Source organism: Dioscorea cayenensis, chromosome 9, assembly GCF_009730915.1.
Source record: "Dioscorea cayenensis subsp. rotundata cultivar TDr96_F1 chromosome 9, TDr96_F1_v2_PseudoChromosome.rev07_lg8_w22 25.fasta, whole genome shotgun sequence".
Classification (NCBI taxonomy): domain Eukaryota; kingdom Viridiplantae; phylum Streptophyta; class Magnoliopsida; order Dioscoreales; family Dioscoreaceae; genus Dioscorea; species Dioscorea cayenensis.
This window is the reverse complement of record NC_052479.1, coordinates 15,339,745-15,356,467: the sequence shown is the minus strand read 5'-3', so window position 1 is coordinate 15,356,467 and position 16,723 is coordinate 15,339,745. Positions and strand designations below refer to the sequence as shown.

General features: G+C 42.5%; 1 pseudogene; it reads left to right on the top strand.

Moving 5' to 3' along the window:
• The first annotated feature begins 12,562 nt into the window (after nt 1–12,562).
• Nucleotides 12,563–13,180, top strand: LOC120268512 (annotated as a pseudogene).
• Nucleotides 13,181–16,723: the final 3,543 nt, after the last annotated feature.

Here is a 16,723-nt window from a genome sequence, read left to right as displayed (position 1 = left end):
GTTTTTGCTGGCCGACTTTTGGGAGATCATTTGGGAGATTTTGGGCGACCTTGGGGAGGAGAAGAAGGGCAAGAAAGCTAGAAGATCATTCAAGCCCAAGGTCCAAGGCTCTCAAGGCAAGAAGACAACATCATTCAAAGGGGAGATCGATCACGACTTGAAGGAAGGAGAACCGCTGGGTCGAGGAAGCATCATTCGGCATTCCTTTGGCGGGAGAAGCATCATTCGGCATATTCTCGCCTCATCCTTCACCATTTCATCTAGGGAGTGTCATACTATGTCTTTTGTTTCATGTTTTGCTTGATTGTATGCTTTTGTTATGAGATGATGACTGACTAGACCCCCAAGGCCACCGGGTGTTGGTGAACCTTAGGGGTTTTATCATGTATTTTTGATGATTACTTGTTAATTCTATGCTTGGGTATTTTTGAGATCTAACCCATTGTTTTCATGCCAAGTGTTACACCAAGGAGAAATCCGTATCTCTTTTATGAATGATGCATGTAGATGTGACTTGCTCGCATGTATTAGGTCATGAATGGATTAGAAGGGGGATACTTGTATCATCACACCGAGAAATTGGGTGTTTGGTAGCCCTCCATGTAGGTTTAATCCCGAAGAAGAGTAGGTTTTATTCCTAAGCGAGATTTCCTTGTACTTAATGCAATCGTAGGGAATGTAGATTTGGAAGAAATTCCTATCTATGTTCAGTATGGGATTAGGGTTCAATCGCCGAGAAATTGGGGTTGTTCTAATCTTGGAATCTCATGGTCCAATTTACCCTTGCATCTTTTAAATCATCATCCATGTTGCATGATAACCCCTCAAGGGGATCCACATCCATAGGCCTTTGCACTTCATTGATTCTCTTGCTTGCTTATTGCTTGTTCTCTCTAATTTGCTAGCAAAATCTTGTGTTTAGTTTTATTTGTATTTAGTAGAGTAAAAATCCATCACTTAAGATCTTAGGCTAGATAATAGCTTGAGAAAGAGTAATAGGAGATCCTTAGCCCCGTGGAATACGATCCTCGTGTCTTTGCACGAGGTATTACTTGGCGATCCCGTACACTTGCGGGGAAGCAATCATTTACTTTTCTTTGCATGGAACTTGAATGATGATTAATCCAGTTGTAGAATTATATTTTCAGGTTGATGTTCTCACTAGAAAAATTGATCAATTTATCAATGTTCATCAACAACACAATCCATATCGCATCAACTATCATTCAAATCAAAGGAGCTACCCAAACCTCTTATGGGATATTGATGCACAACAATGGGAAGCACCTCAACAAGAACTTCAATGGGATGAGAAAGTTCAAGAAGATGTACTTCGGTTGGAAAGAGTGTTACCGAGATTTATTGAAGCAACCGATGCCCGTTTCCAAAATATTAAGGCCACATTAAGTTGTCATGATGTCTCCATCAAAAACATTGAGCATCAATTAGGAGAGATCTTGGACATGCTTTCTAAGGAAAAAGAAGAATTTGAACAAGCAAGGCCCTTATGTTAGGGGTCTTTCGTTTTTACCATATCTATAGAGATATTACGAGTCTTCCGTCTAAGATTCCTCGCACGCTATCCGGGTTCACCGGTACTACCAAAAATAATGCTTATGTTATCGTGACTAATATATAAGTCTTTATCTCGGACCACGAAGGCCCCAAATCATGCTTCCGTTTCCATTCCCATCATCATATTATATTAAAGGAAACTCCCTCGGGTTCTCGCCATAAGAACATGGAGTCCGTGATCACCGTGAAGGTAAGGTACGCTGTGATTCTTGCTAAAAACCGGCTGAACACGCTCGAGTTATTGGCTCGTCCGACCCGACAACTTTCATGAGTCGCTCGCTCAACCCTGTCCCCTCGGAGACACGGGTCGAGAAGTGCCATGCATGGTCGCCTCCCATCTTTCTTTCTCTTAGTCCCACCGGGCCCCTCCGGGGTAATAAAGAAATGGAAAAAGAGGACTTTTGCTGTGGGATATGCCACCCATGGCTTATGAGGGAAGTAGCATCCGTCCCATCGCAAGCACCTACAATGCCATGATCACATTTGTTTACCCTTTTATGGTAGTTCAACGGACGGTCGCCCCTCTAACAAGAAAAGGTACGAGAGAAAAGCCACTCGATGAGAACTCGAGAGCATAGACCAACACGTAGACCAATAAAGAAAAAAACACTTCTCTCCCAATAGTCAAAGATAAGCTTCCACTCTCTCCTTCCGCCGCCACATCCAAGAAAGGCTTTGTTCTCAATGAGCACAAAGACGTTGATCTTCATCTCCTACATTATCATCGAGAAATGCTCATCTTGCCCTCGTAATAATATATAAAAGAAAAATATACTCAATTTTCTTTATGCTACCCATCATTGAAAACACAAGTCGGAGACGTATCGGCCTATATCCCCACCAATGTGATCCCCATTATAGATCGACAAATGTGTTCGAAAATAGAGCTCTTTTATCGCAGAATTAGACCAGCTATTAACGATGGCTTATTTGTCAGTCGCGTCGGGTCTGATGCTCAGTTGAGAGCTATGAAACAAGTCCGTGGTAGTTCAAAACTAGAATTGGCACAATATTACGTAAGTGGCCGCCAGCTCAATTTGGGTCAGACCTTGATGTCAGCGACTCGTGCATTACTCAATAGTGGTGCAAGGCTGACAAAAGTGCCCAAACAACCACAATATTCACCACTTCCAACTAAAAAACAAATTATAGTGGTTTATTCAGCTATCAAGGGATTCTGTGATCGATTGCCACTAGACAGAATTTCTCAATATGAGAGAGCCATTCCAAGTAGTATAGATCCCGAATTACTAAAAATCTTTCTTAGAAAAAAAGGTGGGTTAACTAATGAAAGAAAGATGGAACCAGATGCTTTCTTTAAAAAGAAAGCACTTTTGCCTTACCTATGATGAAAGAAAGACAGTGAAGAATTTCATTGACAACAAAAAAATACAAAGTTCCAGCATTTATACACAAGGGAAAAACGCTATTGAAACTGGGGAAGTTGCAACAACATTACTGGTTGAGCTCGAGGTCTCACTAGGCAGGGGCGGGACCCAAGTAGCTGCACCTTGCCCCTCTCCTCGCTCCTAATGACATTAAAAGAAAGACAAAGAGATATTGACTTTTTTCATAAAGACTCGATCAGAAGACGAATGAGATCAAAAAGGCCATCATTAATGCAAACAATGCAATAGCTTCGGTTAGAGCAAAGCCCAAAATAGCATAACCAAATGATTGTTTAGCCAATGATGGATTTCTGGCCACAGAATGAATCAAGGAACTGAAGACATTTCCAATACCGACAGCAGCTCCCGCCAAGGCAATTGTAGCAGCTCCGGCCCCTATTGATTTTGCACCTTCTAACATAAAGAGAGTCGAATTTCTTTCTCACGCTTTCGCCGCTCTTTGCTGTCTTCTTCGTTGATTCCTCTTCCCTTTTTTTTCTCGGGCAGATCGCGAATCGGAGGTGCACGGGGTGGATGAGAGTATATAAATTTAATAATAGACATTAGCATTTTTTTAGCAAGATTCCTTCAGGGGAAACGGAAAAAATTAGCGCCAACGTGAAAAGGATGACACTGACGAAAATAGCTAAAGCTCTAGTTTTGTTATCTGGTACCAGCTTGAGAGGATCAAGAAATTTATCTTCTTTGAACATCTCGAAAATTTCATCCCATGAAGAAAGGGAAACCTCAGATTTCTCATTTTTGCCTTGAATAGCGTGAAGGCATTCCAGTGAACATATTGTCTTTTGTTGGTTGAAAATTTTTCTAGGTAAAAAATTCCACCATATCAAACCTCCTATTACTAATACTAAAGTGATTATGAGTAAAAAGCTAAAATCAGTGACGTAAGCTTGATTAATTGCTTCGCTTAACCCAAAATCCCGTAGTCATGCACTTTGACGGAAGCTGTCTGCCAATCCCACCATTACCCTTTCCGACGACCTGAGTAGTTTAGCACGATATCCTCGGGCAGGATTGACCGCAGCCGCTTTTTTTTATGGGTATCTTTGTGATCTCGGGCTTTAATGTTTTCCAGGCTGAAGCTGCAGATTTTTCCACTTTTTTGTTTTTGAAATCTCGGGATTCTTTATTAAAAAATTATATAATTGTATAAATGGATTTTGCCAATACAATATAAGTTGACTTCAATTTTCTCAAAGTTGTTTTTTCTATTCACACCCTAGACAATTTAATTAATTAAAAAAGGGTTTTTCTTTTTCTCTTCGTTGTGTTTTTCTTGAATTCCGAGCGGTAGTTTCACGATTGCTTTGTCAACGGAGAGAAAAAAAAATTGATCAATCATTGGTGAGAGGTACTTTCTTTTGATTGTCCGCAAACCAGCCCCGAGACTGGGTTTACTCTCTACTATATATAATGAAATTAAATCTCTTTGGGGTTTCCAGAAGAAGGGGATAATAGATTTTGAAGCACTGATCGCTGACTGAATCTCTTGGGGTCTATCAGCGAAAAAAAACTTGATGTTTGTCACAAGAACAAAAGAATGTTTATATACGCTCAAATGGGTCCTGACTCGCAGTAGAATGGGACGGGCCTTCCTACGTTCATCATAGACCGGACGGGAAGAGATCGTACTTTCACCACTGTAGACCGGCTTTGATAAAGACCTTTGGGCACCAATTACTCTTTCCGATGACATTTTGTCTGTCTATCTATAAAAAAAATAAACTTCTTCACTCTACCACTGAAATCCTGGTTCCAATCGAAGATAGCTTGAACGAGAGACTGAACACAAGCACAATATATATATATATATATATTTAAAATCAATCTGTCTTTTTTCTAAGGATTGATTGGCGTCCTTAAATACCGGGCGTGCCCACTCCTTCCTTCGTCCTTCTCGCGGGCCACCCATTCTTTTTAAAAGAAGTTTTTCTCAACAATGGGAAGGAAGTCCTTCTTTCCTTACTTGAAGGGCGCATAAGACACTCGTTAATATATTAAATTTGTTATGAGGAGGGTACTCCCAATTTCAGGTAGAAGAACGAACTTCCAATGCATCGAAGCTTTCTACTCCTGCTTGAATACTTGCTCTTGCTCAATGGCCGAAAAGAACTTTCTTATCTTATTGTTGAGACAGGAAAGCAGGCAAAGTAAAGCCCGCACAGCAAAAACAATCCATTTTGAAGGAGCGCCTGCATGTTCAAAGGGGCAAATGGCAAAAGCCTGCACGGAAGCATACTTGTCCAAGAAAGCCACTCTCCCTTAGTGTGCAGCAGATGTCAGATCATAATCGATTCGCTGTCTTATCCCGCTTGACCAGAGCGCGGCAAGCGACACTTTCATCGATGAGAGACCTGCGTTCTGCGTCAGTAGGAACTTTGCAGTTGCAGAATGTTAATACATTGATTCATCAGTCTAGGAGGAAGAATAGGAAAAGTAGACGAAACAGAAGGACTAGGAGAAGGCAGATGCCGTACAAGACACGGCAAAATGTTTGCTCTGATCCCCCTGTGGTCCAAGTATACATGGTGACTACAAACCCGGAACCGTCTGCACAAGATCAAGATGAGCAGCCGGCCGAGCAAAGGCAAAGGGCTGAAATGCCGTCGCAGGAAGGCACAAATGCCACTTTCGGGAGTGCCTCCTAACCCAGGAATGCACACTAAGGGCTAGGATTCAGGCATTGCCAAATCCGCCTCCCTTTGAGTAACTTCCCCAGAAGAAGAAGGCGGCTTCCATTCACGCAAGCACGTCTTATACACCTGTCGATCTTTTCTTTTACAGACGCCAGTAGCTAGTGCGTACATGGCTGGGAGCAAGACATCACAGCCAATCAAAATGGAAGAAAAAATGTCCAAGCTCGTGGAAATGACGGCTCAAATGAACCGGATGCAGATGGAGCTTGATCAGGTCAAGGCATCTCGAACCCCGGCACCGCCGCTACCGGAAGGAGAAGGAATAGAACTCCATGATTCAGAAACTCTACATCCTCTATTTCTCTACTCTATAACCAGCTTTTTGCCCTTTACCCCGCTGGAAAGGAAATAGGAGAAACTAAAAACGATAAGGGGAGCAATCAGACCAGACCTCAATGAATCAGTTAGTTAGGAAAAGAAAGCCCAAAGCAAAAAAAAAGGGACAGAATCAACTGCTTTTTAGCCAAATGGGGAACCTTGGAAGAGAGCCTCCCTTATAAGTCAAGCATACCCCAGCACTGGAAGAGTAGAAATGAAATATTAACCACTGGCTAGCTTGTAGTAGAAGGAATGTCACTGGCTAACAAAAGGGGAAGAAAAATAGGAATAGGGGGAGATATACTTTTTCTTACTAGTGCGTAAGTAAAGCCCTGGGACGAGAATTCAAACTCAAATTAAAACCCCATAAAAGAAAATGGAGAAAGACTATATATAAGGGAATCTAGTCTCAAATCAAAAACCAGGGAAAAGTGAAAGGGCTGCGGATTAGCTTAGCATGAAGGCAGAAACTGGAACTGCAACTATATCAGCTGGATCATTAGGAACTCCCACAGGATAGACTGGACCGTATTCCCTCGCTTGTATGGAAGGAACTAAGTCGCTTGCCTCGTATGTACATGTACCACCATGGAAAGACTGATGAAGGGTAGCCCCCTTTCGATCGTTTGGATCCAAAAAAAAAGGGGAACTGCTTTTGTTTGTTTTAGGATTGGCCTTTAACCTATTCCGACTATCAAAAACTGCCGAGAATGCTAACATAGGGGAGAAGGTATGATAAAACTCAAGAGCAAGCATCGACTAAATGGAAGGCAAGCGCATGAAAGGGACTTGGCCTGAACCGACATGGAACGGAACTAGACTGGAAATGGACCGTAATGGCTCAATAGGGTTTCCTGATAGGAGACTCCTAGAAAGATTAGCTCGTTAGTTCCTTAATCAGGGAAGAAAGAAGGACTAAACGGGATTGGCTGGAAGTGGGACTTATACTATACTTATACCGGTACTCTTATTTGAACGGTTACTGGGACCTCCTCAATCAATGGCAATAGCAGGAATTGAAGGCGATGGAATGAAACTTGATTGCAGGGAAGGCTAAATAGCTGGGAAGTGGTACCTTTTCGTCGGAGAGTTGGTATTGGCTCCTTGTTTTCTGGGAAAATTATTTCCCGCCTATACTCATCCTGAATCCTGGTTCTATCTTCTCTTTAAGCCTATAAACAAACGGATGGTCCTCTCGAAGGAGATAGAAAAGTCAAAGTTCCAGTTGCTCAAAGAGGTAAATTCCACTTTTCTTGTTCTCATTCCCTACTCTAAGTTGATAATCCTGTGAAATTGGATGATTTCTGGCCTATTGCATTATGTAATGTTCTATTTTGATAGAATCTATTATATAGAAAATCTTGGCTAACCGTGCAGTACAAGTTTGAGTTAGTCCTCATCAGTCGGCTTTTATAAATAAGGGTAGGAACATCCTGGACAACGTGCTGCTAGCACATGAATGAGTCAGGAACTTCCTTCCATCGGCGGAGAGGGAGAGAAAAGTTCTGCGCCAAACTGGATATTCGAAAAGCTTTCTTTTTGTGGGGTCAACAGATCAATTCACACATATTTAATGGTTTCAACTGGAACCACAAGGAAAGCCGAAATTGCTGGGCAGGTGACACCTATGTTGTTGAGATTACACAGTTGTTCAAACAAAGGATGATACGGATAGGCATTGTCTAGGGATAGGCAAGCTCAACATCCTATATCAATGTGTGTCGATTTCCCGATAACAAAAAGTGGCTTAGTTTGGAGCATCCAATGATTAGCGTAGCCTGGTAAGCCCACATATGAAGTAGAAGAATCATAGTACCAGAATGACTCGCTCATTCACAATCAGACATTTTGACAATAGCCAGAGCGTAATACTACAGCAATGGGAAATTCCACGTGGGAATATCTGATTGCTTCCATCAACCCGAAGGATTTTATCCTGGGCCCTTGACCACAACTATCGGTGAACCCGAGCTTTCCATCAGGGGAGCAAAGGAGTGGAGCGTGACCTTTGACTTTTATGATATTGAAAGAACTATCATTACCAGCTCTAGGCGCAGACCACGGACCTATTGAATAGATAGATTCCCAGTCTTCATTCTAAAATACAATCTGCTGGTAGCCACGTGATACCATTTTAACTATATGATCAAGGTTGTTAGGGCTGTTATGGGGATAGCTTATAGGACTACTTGCAGAAGTAGGCTTACATCTGACTTTCACGCTAGAAGCAAGAACCACCTTCAATGGCAAGCGAAGCATCCTTTATTTCATATGTGAGTTATCTCTGTGATAAGCTTCTCGCTGTCCCTGATGCCCTTTAAGATTGAACTATACCACTAGGGAGCAAAAACCTCAACGATACCTTGATGATAGAATAGTAGAGTAGGGAAAGCCGTATTGAAAATTTCCACTTTCAAATTGAGCCTAGGGCACTAGACTGGCCCAGGAAAAGAAGAGAGGAGAGGTAGGGAAGGTTGGCCTTTCGATCTCCTGCTACGATAAAACTCGAAAAAGCTCTATCTCTATAAGGTCGATAGCGAGGCAAGCACCTTGAGAAAGCTATGATCACACAAACAGGTGTAGAGACTGCCTTACCCTAACCATAGGCATAGTTTTTCTTTAAGAGAGAAGGGCTCCTGGAAAAACTTAGATGTTGTTTCAAGGGGGGCCTCGGATTTTGCTTTGGCATGCTAGCTAGCGAGGAAAAAGTCTCTTAAGAAGGCGGATTGCCCCATAGCAAAGATCGGACATTTCCGAAGTCCCATTCCTTGGAAAAGGAAGACACATCAGTCGGAACTAGATCGCCCAACGTCAAGTCTTGGTGACAAACGCATTAGATGGCTGAAGCCAATGTAGAGTAGTACTGTCCACAGTCCATAAGACTATGAGACCTACTAAAATGAAGATAGTATATACTACATATTAAATATGTAATAATCATCTGTCTCTAACATATGAGTGGGAAAGCGCTTCCCCCAGAGCAAACGATTTCATGGGATTTCTGCTATCAATCTTTCAGCTAGGTAGGCAGACTTGATAGCATTAGTATGTCGTCCACGTATAATGAGTCCACGCTTGAATTTTTGTGCCGAGATGGTCTCCGTCTTCTCCGCGCCCGCGTTGATCGCTGGGAAATTTCATTTTTTTACCTGGATGCATAGTGTCAAAAAGAATGGCAAAGGCCCGTGCTGCATTCAGAAACTCCATCCCGAGAATGACTTGGAAGTCATCCAAGTGCACCACCATGAAGCTGGTAGGTTTATATCTCGTCTATAATAATGTCCGCTTTTCTGTCTAAATGCATCCAAAGCAACTCTCTTTCGTTATGATCCCTCTAGAAGAGTGGGATTCTACCCAATCTGTCTAGTTACTTTGTTCCCTATTTCTACTCGCCGAATCCTGAGGCAATGAAATTGTTTATGATGAGCTAGAATAGAAGAAGATGTTGATGGCTCCAGTAAACCACAATGATCCAATTCTAGCTATTTGGCTTCAATCTATCTCTCCCAATGTAAATGAGTTTGCCAGTTTCCTCTTCTTTTTTCATTTCAATGGTGGCAAAAAAAGACGAACCTTATATCACTTCCAGTTCTTGAGCTGACCCAGTTGAGGAAAGGGAAACGACTTCCTAGAGCCGAATATCGTCTTCCCTTATTCTTGTGTTGAGCAAGTTTGGAAATAGGTTTAGGTTCTCCTTGTAATAGTGTGAAGTGAGAGCCCTAATATACTCTGATCGCTCACCAGCTAAAGGGCAGCCACCCAGCTTCACTTCAATAGAATAGTAGGGGATTTTTCCTTTACCGATGCTCTTATTCTCACGTAAACACACTTGTGAAATGAGATCACCAAGGCTTCACTTCAAACTTGAAGACATAAAGTATAATGAGATTGTCTATCCAAATGATAGTGATCTAGACCCCTAGGTTCTTTCTATTACACCGTTGTTGGTACTGCCATAGATTGGAGTTCTACCTGTTCCGCTGCTCAAAAAGCCACTCTCTATGCCTCCCGGTGATGGCTGAGGTGGTTATGAGTAAGCCGCTGCTTCAACGAAGGATCTACTAAGCAAACTACTTAATCAACAAGATCCATCCCCGGCCCCCGCCGCGAGAAAGGAAGTAGAGGTAAGGATAGCAAAGGAAGTAGACCCCGCTAAGGAGAAGGAGAGTAATCTAGTTAATACCAACTGGATGAGTTATGTCAGTCTTTCAGTGCCCGGAGAATTAACTCATAGGAGTTTGATACTGTAGTCCGTTGCATGATATGAACGATTACAATGCCCTATGCTCTCCATTTTTTAAAGAATTTCTATATAGAAAGAAGAGCTCTCTTTCATTTTCACTTTTCATAAGAAAGCTAATTCACTCTCTCACCCATTCGAATAACGTAGCCAAGGCTTATATCGTATCAACTTAATTCTGCTTTTATGATGAGTAAAGTGTAGCGCAACGAAGGCCCAATGAGAGTTTAAGTAAGAATAGGGTGAAGCGGACCCTTTCAGGTACTATCCTAGGCGCAAAGCCAGAGAAAGAAATGGAGTGTTTTTCCAATCCGCTTGTGAGCGTCTGTTGTTTCAACAAGAGCTCAGTTATTTGAATAAAAAAGGCGTTTCGTTGGCCTTCGGCCTGAAAAAAGTGTGAAGGTTGAGATAGGTTTCAAAGCTCCTATTATTGGATGTAATCTTTGTTGCATTTTAAACTGCTGCTATGTGGGTAGGCATGTCCCTGTCTCTTATCCAAGATAGAAAGACCTCTTTTTCAGTGGCTTAGCTTGAATTGGATTGATTTGAAGCCTACCCCCGTCCATAAATGATAGATTGATTGACCCGCCCTGAAAGGGGAAACTTTTTCGCATATTGGATATCGAATAGAAAACGCATGCGAAAGGCATCTCTTTCATTGCCCTAGCTCGGCAATGAGTACCTTCTTTTCCTAAGTACGCATCAGAAGAGAATCTCTTTGGTTGCCCAGCTTGGACTGTGTATCGCATCTCAAGTACGCATGCAAAAGACTCACTTACCGAGGGACAAGAAAGAAAGCCCTTTCGCTAATAACTTACCATGATATCTTCATTTACTTGTAGGGGAGGTAGAATAGAACTCACTGGCAAAAAAAATGCAGCTTGACATTTTTGCCATGCCAGAGTGGGGGTAAGAAGAGTTTGATCCTGGCTCAGAATGAACGACCTTCCTTTGGTTTTGGGGGAGGGGTTAGAATACACAATTGAATAGTCCTTAGTTGCGAGCAAGTGTATTTAGTTTCATGCATTTGCTGAAAAAACCGACCCAGCATATCACGTATGCCTAGGGCTGAATGAAAGAACTCCCGGCCTACATTCATATATGCTTAACACATACATGTATGACTTTTGGTCTTGTGAACTTCCCTTTATCAATGACAAGCCGCTCTTTCATTGTCTGATTTTTTGCTTTGATGAAGACACTCGATCTATCTTATGTATCTACTTATTGTCTTTTTACCTCTGATCGGTAGTTCCATAGCCGGTTTTTTCAGACGTTTTCTAGGATCAGAAGGAACCGCTATAATGACCACCACGTGCATTTCATTTTCTTCGATCTTATCTTTTCTTGATTTTTATGAAGTAGCACCGGGAGCTAGTGCTTGCTATCTCAGAATAGCTCCACGGATCTCATCGGAAATGTTTGATGCTTCTTGGGGCTTCTTTGGCGACCGTGAAGTTACCGGATGAATTTCCGAGTAGATAGATCTGACCCGGATGCTACAGTTGCTCCACGGCGATACGGACTCGACCCACTCCTATCCATCCCGGGGTCTCATAGCATGTCGGGAATCGAGGGGGACATACTGGATGTAACAACTCCTATCAGTTGGGGGTTGTACCGCCCTACCTTTCGATCGATACACAATTGAGGAGGCCTATCACGAATACTACAGGTGTGGGAGCGATCCTAGTTAGGGAAAGCTAAGACGGCGCCTTGCATATAGGTAGCAAGAGGGCACTTATGCCCTGACGCTGTGGCCTTATGGGGAAGGGCCCAGCCCAATAGGAACAGCACACCCTCCACTTAAAGCGCACCTCTGTATCGACTGAATCACTCTATCAAAGGATGACATCGGTGGAACCGGTGAACCACGCGAGCTGGTTAGATGCGTGGGGCAGAGGGCTCGTAGTACTCCCCTTTCTTGATCCAGCCTTTACCTCGCTTCGGTAGTGAATCACCTAAAATCAAAGGAGGCTGGCCTGCACACCATACCTATACCCATACTGTGTCAGGCAGGCGGTGGACTCTTTGTTTGATTAGGGAAGAGAAGAAGGGGCCTAAGCACGGCAGATGCCGTACACTTGAGTGGTAAAGGAAAGCGAGACCGTACCTCTTTTTCTAGTCTTTTCGGACATACAGTTCCCGTGGAAGATCAAGTTGGTGAGTCGTGTGTTGGGAAACCCTACCGCGCGGTTCAGAGAGCACTGAAGACGAATGAGAGGTTCACCACCACATCATTGCAACGAAAACTCACTCGATTCGCAGATTGGTCCGACTCGTAATTCACTTTTGACCCCGTGTTCGATAGCCCTACCGTAGTGATGTTAATTGTGGTTATATCCATAAGTAACTTGGTCCATCTTTATTCCATTTCATATATGTCCGAGGATCTGCATAGCAATCGATTTATGTGTGATTTATCCATTCCTATTTTTTTTATGCCAATGTTGGTGACTGGAGGTAACTCTCTTCAATTATTCCTGGGATGGGAGGGAGTAGGTCTTGCTTCATATTTGTTAATTCATTTCTAGTTCACACGACTTCAGGCAGATAAAGCAGCTACAAAAGCTATGCCTTTAAATCGAGTAGGTGATTTTGGATTAGCTCCTGGGATTTCTGGTCATTTTACTCTTTTTCAAACAGTAGCCTTTTCAACCATTTTTGCTTGTGCTTATGCCCCCCAAAATTCTTGGATTTCTCACAATATTAGATTGAATGCCATAACTCTGATTTGTATTTAACTTCTTATTAGTGTTGTTGGGAAATCTGCATAGATAGGATCGCATACTCAGTCACCCGATGCTATGGAGGGTCCCACTCCAGTATCTGCTTTGATTCATGCAGCTACTATGGTCACAGCTGGCGTTTTCATGATAGCAAGGTGCTCCCCTTTATTTGAATACCCATCTACGGCTTTGATTGTTATTACTTTTGCATGAGCTATGATGTCATTCCTTGCGGCAACCACTGGAATATAACAGAACGATCTAAAAAGGGTCATAGGTTATTCAACTTGCAGTCAATTAGGCTATATGATCTTTGTTTGCAGCATCTCTAACTATTCGGTTAGCGTCTTTCACTTAATGAATCACGTGTTTTTCAAAGCTTTAATCTTCCTGAGTGCAGGTTCGGTGATTCATGCCATGTTTGATGAGCAAGATATACAAAAGATGGAGGGGCTTGCCTCCTCGTTCCCTTTGACCTATGCCATGATGCTCATGGGCAGTTTATCTCTAATTGGATTTCCTTTTCCAACTGGATTTTATTCCAAAGATGTGATCTTAGAGCTCGCTTACACTAAGTATACCATTAGTGGGAACTTTGCTTTCTGGTTGGGAAGTGTCCCTGTCCTTTTCACTTCTTATTACTCTTTTCGTCTACTATTTCTAACATTTATAGTACCGACTAATTCATTCGGGCGAGAAAGATTACGATGTCATGATGCGCCCATTCCTATGGACATTCCTTCAATACTTCTGGCTCTCGGGAGTCTCCTTATAGGATAATTGGCCAAAGTGTGACCTGTTAGCCCATAAGTCAATACTATGACGAAGCGGCTGTTGCTCACCTGACACGATCATACGAGGTCACAATTCACCCAACACGATCATCCGGGGTGAACAAGAATTGGGAATCGGATGCGGGCAAAATTCCCGCCAATGGCTGAGATGTTAATGACTTACCGAGCTTCTTTATATTTATACAAGAGGCGGATTAGGAAGAGCTGATCAATGGATCTCAGGTAGAGGGTGTTGCTGATGTAAGCATATCGAACAACGCGCCTCTTTATCTCGACCCTATTGGCAGCTTCATAGGGTAACCACCCGTTTCTGAGGTATTCTATAATATAAAAGGCTTTCGCCAGTCTGCATCTTCTTCAAGATCATTCAGACCCTCAATTTCATTTACTGCCTCGATGTGGTTCAGCGAGTAAACACGGGTCCCTTAGCCCAGAAACAAAATCTAACATTATTATGTTAAGAAATGGACAGAGGCGAGAGAAAGGCAAAGAAGCTTTATTACATTACTGACAAGGTCCCCTTGCGTATATCCCGCAAGTGCACGGGTTTGTCGAAGTAATAATCCTGGGTGAGCGGGTATCGAATCCACAGGGAGTAGGGAATAAAAATACTTAATTCGATTCTTAGCTATGTAAAAGATCAATGATGATGAGTGTGATAATGATTCAATTCTCAACAGTAAAATTAATAAGTAAGAGAGCAAAAGTAAAGAAGGGGGGTAAGGCAATCGATAAAGATGGGGTACCCATATAATGCTCCGCCTAGGATAATTGTTTCAAGTGCAAGAACCCTCTAGTATGCTTCCTAATCAATGCAATGATGAGTCATGGAAATCCTTAATTACATAGTCCCAAATCTAAGGTCAACTATGCCTAACTCTATACATGTCCAGGAGGAGAAATCAAACAATCTCAACACCTCACTCTTTCGCATAGAGTTGCAATGAGCTCTAGGGCTTCCAAGTGATAAATCTCTTCCTAATTATAGACCTAACCCTTTGGTCCAGGTGGAAGGTCCCTAACCACAATTGAGCCCTAGATACTAAGATCACCTCAACGATTCACTCCGTTGCACGCGCAACTAAGCCCCAGAGGAAGTTCATCCTTTAGACCATTCACTCTATTATGGCCGCAAAGAACTCGAGGAATGGAGGTAGAATCTAGCACGCGAGAGGGGAAAGGTGACGCTCCTGTACCTCTCGACTCACCCTCTAAACCCTCTCCAACCTAGCTTTGTCTAACGCTCATGGTGTGTCACTCACTCACATGGTTACCAACAAGAACTTTCAACCCTAGTGTCACTCTAGGGGAAATGTTCATACAATCAAACATTCAAGGTCGAAACTCACAATAGACATCAATTTATTGAAAGCATAATAAAGAGGTTCAAAGAAACAAATACATCCTAGGGTTCATAATACCCGAGTACCCACTACGGGTTTAGCTCTCCATGGAGCTAAGTACAATCAAAGAAATAGAATGTCAAAGCAATGAATCCATAAAAAAACCAACTCGATAGTCGTGTCGATAGTCTTGTGGAAAGTCCTGTACTCGTCTTCCAAGGATTCCCTCGTCCGGTATAGGATACGCCTTGATGGAAGCTCCCCTACCAACCTTCTTCCTAAGGAATGACGATGTCGAAGCCGTAGAACCTCTCTAAAACCTTGGCCAATACCCCTCGAAACCCTAGCCAAAGCCCTCTCTCAAGTTGGGGAAAAGATGGAGAAAAGAATACTAAAATCGGGGTTGATTCGGTTTTTAAATAGCGTTGGAATCGGGCGACTACACGGGCTTGGATTCTTCACGTGCCCGTGGGGAATTTCCACACAGGCGTGGATAATTTCCATACGCCCGTGGATAATTTCCACACGCCTGTGTGGATCCTCTGAACTCCTGTTTTCTCGGCCAGTTATGAATAGTGCTGGTACATTACTTTCTACCGTGTTGCTACAGTGCTCTGCTACAGTATCCGGCATGAATAGCTTCCCGAATCCATACTTTCATCGGAGTAATGCAAACGGGCACACGTTCACGTCATGGATCACTTGCATCTTCAATGATAGGCACGTTGGTGAAGCTCTTGTTCTATGTGCATAAGTCGGAATGCTCGAGTGTGACTGCCTTTGTGCCCCTCCAAATGGATGTGAAAACTCGAATACGAGGAGGTTGGCACACACTCTAGCAAGATTTCCTCCAAAAATCGGTGCATTGTAATCCAAATTGGCTTCTTTCCTTCATACTTGGCCTCACAACCCTACCTACACGAAAGTAACATAAAAACACACATATTAGTGTAAAAACCTGAGAAAAGTATTGCTCAACATAAGGAATGAACGCTTCGCATTCATATCACACAAGCACTTATCAAACTCCCCCACACTTAAGCTTTTGCTTGTCCTCAAGCAAAAATTAAAATGTTATGTGCATCAATGAAGAAAATATTGGAAGTGCTTGGCCTTAGGTTCATCAAAGTATACAAAGAGAGCATTCTAAACGTAAGGGAAATTTCAACACTACATATGAAAAATTGAAACTCTAGTTAAAAACTTGAATAAAAAAGGAAAACAAACCCGAAATCGTGAAAGTGTGTGGATTCACTCAAGTCAACCCAAGGTATACTCCTTAAAGCTCTAAGTATAAGGGACTTATTTATCTACACAAGTGACAACAATTTCAAAGATGGTAGTAGCTTCACACATCCTCTAAGGTAGCCCTTTCCAAAGCGGCCGCTAAGGTGGCTTTCACACTTTCGAGGTGGTAGCTCTTTCTACTAGAGTGGTAGCTTTCACTCATCCTATGAGATAGCTCTTTCTCTCATTAGGGCATAGCTAGTATCTGACTTATGAGAGTAGCTTCATACTTCATAGATGGTAGCTCTTTCCACCCAACAAGTACAAATAAACAATAAAACTATTTTTTTTAACACAAGAAATAACTATAACTAGTCCCTTTAACATCAAAC